Genomic DNA, 7,170 nt, shown 5'->3' with positions numbered 1-7,170 from the left:
GACAGAAAGCAAGAAATCACTGCCCGGGAGGGATGGCCACCCTGCAATCCCCTCTCCTCCATTCTCCTCTTGGGATTTTGGGCACGTACAAACATGTGCCCAGCATGAGTTTCAAGCGACTGGGTCTGGGACTTGAACCACAGTCGTCTACGTGGAAGTCCAGCAATGTAACCATTATGGCGTCTGCTGGTCCCCAGTTGGATGTATATATTTATCTTGTTTTGCTGGCCTGGTGGAAAACTCTAACCACCTATTTTGGGGTACATCCGGGCATCGGGGGAGCTTATATGACTATCTGTCCCCATAGGTTACTCCTGAGCTATCATCCTTGGAGTTATTATATACTATGAGTCTGATGGCTTTCTTTCTTTCTTTTCTTTTTTTTTTTGAGAGGTTTTTGCTATAGGGCATGTGTGCTTACCAGACAGAGAGAGACAGAGAGAGACAGAGAGACAGAAAGCGAAAAATCACCCCACGCCCCACTCCCTTCTCCTCCATTCTCCTCTTGGGATCTTGGGCATGCACGCACACGTGCCTGGCATGAATTTTAAGCCACTGGGTCTGGGACGTGAACTGCGGTCGACTACATGGGAGTCCAGTGACATAGCCATTATGCTAACTGCTGGTCCCGTGATGGCTTTCTGATAGCTGAGGGTAACAGACTCTGGGCTGCTATGGCCCACTTACCTGCATGTTCCCTACAGCCCTTCCACTTTGGAGTTCCCTGCCTCCTGGCAGTGCTGCATGGACATGCATGTGGTACCTGCCCCCTCTAGCCCAAACCAGAGGGCTCCTTTTGGCTTAGAAAAAATCTACCCCCTTTAGTAATTCTGGCAGAGACATTAAATGTGAAATGTCTTCCACCCTCTCTGACTGAAGGGAGAACTTTATGACGCATGGCTATTTGCTTGTTTACCCCAAACTTCTGCTTTCTGTGCCTTTGCTCACTCCTCTGGAGGTAAAAGAAGCAGAATTTCCAGGTTCTTGTCTGGTCTCTAAGTCATATCTTCTTCCTCCCTGAGGCAAAATGGACCCTGGCTTTTACCTTTGGGCACCTGACAAAGGGCAAGGAGAAAAACTGATTTACTGAGGTGGCACTCCAGCAATGTGATCTCTGTTGCATTTGGGAAGAGTGGAATTTGTGCAGGAAACCTGCCCTGAATGAAGAGAGAGAGAGAGAGAATGCCTTTAGTGGAAGGGCTTAATTTTTGGTTGAATGTGATTGAATCAAATAAGCTTAATCAAAAAGGAAGTTTAAAACTCACATAACTAGAAAATATATGAAGTTCCAGGCTTTAGGTTTGGCTTGACCCAGTGGCTCAAATAATGTAGTCAGGGGTTTGTTACACTATTTTTATCTCTGTTCTTTCTATAAGTTGCCCAGTTTTATTTTCCTGAAGACAGACTTCCTGTATGCAGGAGTAGAAGGGACAAAACCACAGGTTAAGCCTTTCATCATTCTTGCTCAGCCAACCCCAGTAAAGAGCAATATTCCCTCAGTGTTCATGATCAGTGTCAGAGAGGGACTTGCCCTGGCCTTATGTGGATCCTGTGTCCACCTCTTGAACCATTCTGTGTGGTCAGATGTGGGCGGGGCACAGGAACAGATGGTCCCATTAGGATCATGTGATGGGCAGACACAGAGCAGTGCTTGTTCCCTGTGAGGCGTGGATGTGGGGTAGGGCACACTTTCCTCTACTGCCCTGACCATGTCTTTTTCAAAACATGGTCAGCGAAGTGTGTAGGAGCATATAGAATTCCCTGAAAGTTTGGGGAGATGTTGAGTGGTCTATATTGTAGCAATACAAACAACCTAGAATGAAATATTAGGCATCCCATATCTTAGCTGTCTTCTGGTCTCCTTGTCACTTGGAATTTCTTTCTGCTGGTCAATCTTTTGTCATATTGCCTGTTTTTATTGTTCATCCTTCAGCCATTTGTCTTCTTTACCCTGCTTTCCTCATTCTCAACTTCCTGTCCACTCTTTACGCAGAGTAGTTAAGCTTTTGATTGTTTCTTCATTTTTTTTTTTCTTCTTCGAAGTTTGCTGAGAGAGAGAGAGAGACAGGAAGTCAAGTATCCTTAACAGGCTCCCATGTCAGATCCCCCTTGCAGCCTTCCCAGCCGGCCATGATCATGGGTGCATACCTGGAATGTACAGGTCAACCTGGAAACTGAACTCATAGTCTTCCACATGGATCCAGCATCTCTTGAACAGCATCTTTTTTTTTTTTTTGAGAGTTTTTTTGCTATAGGGCCTGTGCGTTTGCCAGACAGAGAGAGACAGAGAGACAGAAAGCGCAAAATCACCCCCCAGGGGGGATGGCCACACCACAATCCCTTCTCCTCCATTCTCCTCTTGGGATCTTGGGCACGCACGCACACGCACCCGGTGTGAGTTTAAGCTGCTGGGTCCAGGACTTGAACCATGGTCGACTACATGGGAGTCCAGTGACATAGCCATTACGCTAACTGCTAGTCCCTTGAACAGCAGTTCCTTAACTTTGTTTCTTTGCCCCTTTTCAGCTTAAGTCCTAAGATTTCCATTTACTTTTTTTTCCCCCAAGAAAATTGCTTTATTCTAATTAAACAATTCCAACAACTGGTTTAAGGTTACACAATTATCTGCCCAACCCCAGATTCTACATCATTTCAATGAACTTCCTCACAGAATAATATCCTCTTTCATTGTAATTCTAAAGGAAGCTACTGATAACAGAAGAGGTTTAACTGATGATTTTACACTTTATAATTTCACTGTCGATTATTTGTTCACACTAAATTAACTTGGTCATGAAAGTCAACTTCTTATTTCTTCAGTATGAACTTCTTGATTAGGATAATCCATTTGCAAATCTGCACTGTTTCAGCACCTTACTGAAACCCTCACAGAGCTTAATGTCACTCTGGTTCTGGGCACACTCCAAAAACTGTTTTATCTCAGAGTGGCAAGGTCCAAACTGCTGCTGCTACTCACGCTGGCTGGGTGCCCTGAGGCTCCTGGTAAGTGATGTCAGGCCTGGAGGGCTCAGCGTTTCTTCCTCCACTGCAGCCCCCAGGGATGGCAGGCCCCAGGGTGTGTCCACACCAGAGCCCACAGCCACGTCAGCTGCAGTGGTTGGCATCTGGGCCATCAGACCTGGCTGCCGTGGTGCAGCAGCAGGAGAGCCAACTGCAGATGATGGGGCCACTGCAGGCGGCTGAGCTGCTGGCCTGGGGGCAGCTCTCATCGGAGGTGCCTGGCTGGCTGGAGGGGCCATGTGGGAAGTGTGGCTTTGGCTTCCATGCAGCATCGCAAACACACGGAGGCTCAACCAGACGTGTGAAATGCTGAACATCTTCCATTTAATTTTTAATTGACCTTTCAAGGATTTTTCTAAACAAAAACAAATTCCCTCTCTAAGAGCAACTCTGATGCCTGCTGTTAGGATGATTGGTATTTTCATCTTACTATCATGAGGTCAGTCCTAGGCCAGAGACTAGATCAATGGGAACTCTGTGGGCAGTCTTCCTGTGATTTAATAAAACTCCCTGGGGAGAAGGAGCTGGTTGCATTTTAATTTATTACTGTATGTCAGAATCACAGCAGCTCCAGAATAGGGGAACTGGCTGTTTCAGCACTGCTTATATCCAGATCAAAGATCTGCTTGTCAGATACAACAGGCAATGTGCTATTGATGCAATTGGAATTTAAATTATACCCATCTTGAGCATGAAGATTATTATGTTTCTCAACGGCCAAATGATTTGCAAATGTAATTTAAAGATAACACCAGGAACAGTTTTGTTGTTATGCCTTCGGTACAGACACAGGCCCTGTGGAGATGCGAAGTCAGAGCCAAATACAAGGTATAGTGTGAGGAGCAATGACGGTCCCCTTCCCTGTCTGTCTCAGCCTGTCCTATTGTAGCTGGGTTTGCTGGTTTCCACCTGCAGGCTTGGTTGCTCCTTACTGAGCAAATCAAGGCTGACTTGAGGATACCTGGAGGTTGGAAGGCCTTTTTAAAGTTGAACCTGGGGCTGTCCTTGGCTCCAAGTTACACAGCTTACCCCCAGTTACCTAGTATCACATTTGGCACATAAAGGTGCTCAATGAATGACAATTACTGCTATTCCCCATGTCCTCCTTTTCTCACCCAGTTAAAAGAATATGGCTTGGGTCAGAGGGTAGTGCAACAGTAATGCAACACTCAGAAGCTGGACCCACGTGGGAAGGTCTGAGGTTTGTGTCCCAAGAACTCCCCGTATACACATCCAGGCTGAGGCTGGGGGTAGTTCACAGTGTGAAGAGCGTGCTGGGGGAACTTCTCTCTCTCTCTCTCTCTCTCTGAATAAATAAATAAATAAAAGGGGGGGGAGACAGGACTTCTACTCCGACCTTGATTTGCGTTCTTATTACCATCCTTCAGTCTCTATTCTGGGAAGACTGAGGTAAGTCCTTGCCCTGAATTCTAAGCCTGAATCTTTCCCTGGTATCTTCTAGTCCATCAGCTGAAAGTATATACCAGTTTGCAGAACTGAGCTTTGGTGCCATCCCAGTTACAAGACCCTAGTCCAGATTGGTTTCCAAAACTTTCTAAAGACCAAAAACCAGGCCTTGCTCCTTACATTGCCTTCCAGGAGTCTGGACCCCAGACCTTGAGCCCCAGTTAGGATACCCCTCTGGGCATATGTGCCTGGGATTGCTGGTCTGTCTCGTTGTGAGTATCTCTTGCCCTGACATTCCATACTCAGCATGTTCTTGGGGATTGCTATTTGTCCAAACAAGGTCTCAGCTTATCAGTGTCTAGACAACATCATTTGGCAGCATCCTTTAGCCCCTGAAGTAAAGCCTAGGTTTAGTGCTGTCTAATCTTGGAGTGGAGGAAAGGAGTGCAGGAGATAGGTGGTCTATGACCTCCCGCAGATCAATCTGCCTGATGGCTGAGAATCACCAGCTCTCTACTGGTTTGTAATTTTCATGATTCTTTCTACTACTCCTTTTCCTTTTCTGTAAAGTCAGTAAAGACTTGATAATGATGATAGCAATAACTCTAATAATGGTTAGTAGAAACAATAATTGAAATTTATTGACTTTTATTTTACTACATTGCAGGCACTGTGCTAAATGCTTTATTATTATTATTTTTTAACTTTTTGCCAAGGGTTATGTGCACTCACCAGAGAGAAGCAGAGAGAAAGGAAAAGGGAGAAATCATCTCCCTTCGGAAATGGTCAGGCTTCAATTCCTTCTCCTCCATTTCTGTTGAGATTTTGGGCATGCATGTATATGTGCCCAGCATGTTTCTCAATCTGCCAGGTCTGAAACTCAAAACATAGTGTTGGCCATCTGGGATCCTACTGCCTTAACTGCCAAGCAACAGAGCCATCCCCTTAAATGCTTTCAATGAATCATCTCGGCCCAACCTCACAATAGCACCATGGTGGGGCTGCAATGACTAGTTCCACTTTGTAGATGAGTATGCTGGGGCCCCATGAGCGTCATCAGATCGCCAGGAGCTGCACAGAGCTGGAGTTATGGTAATACACTGTGTGCCAGGAATATTCTACCTTATTTAAGCCTCACACCAACCCTCTTCAGAGAGATAGTGTTATTCTTATCTTACACATGAGTTAATTGAGCTGTTGTGGTTTTAAAACATGCCCACAAATTCTTCGATGTTTCTTCCATCAAGAAATGGAGAGTATGTCTTCTGTCTGAACCTTTGTGACAGCCTCCACAGAGAGATGCAGATTGACTCTTGAGGTAGATTAGAAAAGGTTATGCAGCTTTTTGCTGTCCTTTTTAAGAGTCTCACTTATAAGCCTTTGAAGTGTAGCTACCTCAGGCTGCCGTGTTGCAGAGACCACATGGAGAGAGAGAGAGAGAGAGAGAGAGAGAGAAGAATCTGACTGTAACCATATAAGAGGACTTAAACCAGAATCTTCCAGCCAAGCCTTTCCTAAATTCCTGATCCATGAACACTATGAAAGATAATAAGTGGTTTGTTGTTTTAAACCATAAAGTTTAGGGGTGGTTTGCTATACAGCAATTGATTATGGGAACATAATTTTGGTGTGGTATATAAAACATGTTATCCCAAAATAGCATCTTGGCATACTCAGCATTTTTAGTTTAAAATAATTATTTATTTAATTTAATTTATTATTTAAATTTTTTACTTCGCTATAGGGCATATGTGCTCACCAGGTAGAGACAGAGATAGAGATGAAGAGAGAGAAAAAGAGAGAGAGAGAGGGAGAGGGAGAGTAGCTAGGTCTGGAACTCATACCATGGTAGGCCATGTGGAGTCCAGCATCTTAACCACCACACTACCCACTGGCCCTAGCATACTCAGTATTTTTTTTTTTTTTGAGAAATTTTTGCTATAGGTTCAGTGTGCTTGCCAGAAAGACAGAGAGAGACAGAGAGACAGAAAGTGAGAAATCACCCCCCAGGGTGGATGGTCACACCGTAATCCCTTCTCCTCCATTCTCCTCTCGGTATCTTGGGCACAGAAGCACATGCTCCTGGTGTGAGTTTAAGCCACTGGGTCCGGGACTTGAACCATGGTCAACTACATGGGAGTCCAGTGATGTAGCCATTATGCCCTCTGCTGGTCCCCATACTCAGTATTTTAACTTGAAAGAGATTGGGAAAAAAACACAGAAACAGGAAAGTCACTCTGACCTTCTCCCTCCTTTATCTCCTGAAGCAGGCCATAAAGAATTCTCTGACTCACCTGTGCTGAAAGTAGGTCATACAAGCACCACATTCCAGAGGGTTGAGCCCTATATCCAATGGCCAAGAAAAATCGAAACAAACAGGCCTTGCTAAATCCCCCTACATTTATTACAGTGAGAGCATACCTTTTTGTCCTCCAACTATACTTTTTACATAACTGTCCATAAAAAGTTTTCCCTGGGGCACTTTCTCTTTTTTTTTTCCCTCCTCTTTCTCCTTTCTTTCTTTTTTTCTTTCTTTTTTTTTTTTTTTTTTTTTAAACCATTGTCTATTTTTTTTTTTTACCAATGAATTCATAGGGAATAGGTTCTAGAAGCTCAGGCTCCTTTTCATTGGCTCTCACAAAGTGTGCTTCTCTGGGTGGAGCAGGCTAGTCCTTTAGTTGAACCCAGGTACCTTTCTCTTTGACTTTCTTCTTTTTATAGTCATTTTCCTTCATACATTTT

At 44.5% G+C, this 7,170-nt stretch overlaps 1 pseudogene; it reads right to left on the bottom strand.

Moving 5' to 3' along the window:
* Positions 1 to 2,834: 2,834 nt before the first annotated feature.
* LOC102480858 (coiled-coil-helix-coiled-coil-helix domain-containing protein 2 pseudogene) lies at positions 2,835 to 3,293 on the bottom strand (annotated as a pseudogene).
* Positions 3,294 to 7,170: the final 3,877 nt, after the last annotated feature.

Source organism: Tupaia chinensis, unplaced genomic scaffold (assembly GCF_000334495.1).
Source record: "Tupaia chinensis unplaced genomic scaffold, TupChi_1.0 Scaffold000407_4, whole genome shotgun sequence".
NCBI classification, from domain to species: Eukaryota; Metazoa; Chordata; class Mammalia; order Scandentia; family Tupaiidae; genus Tupaia; species Tupaia belangeri.
This window is presented reverse-complemented; position numbering and strand designations above follow the sequence as displayed.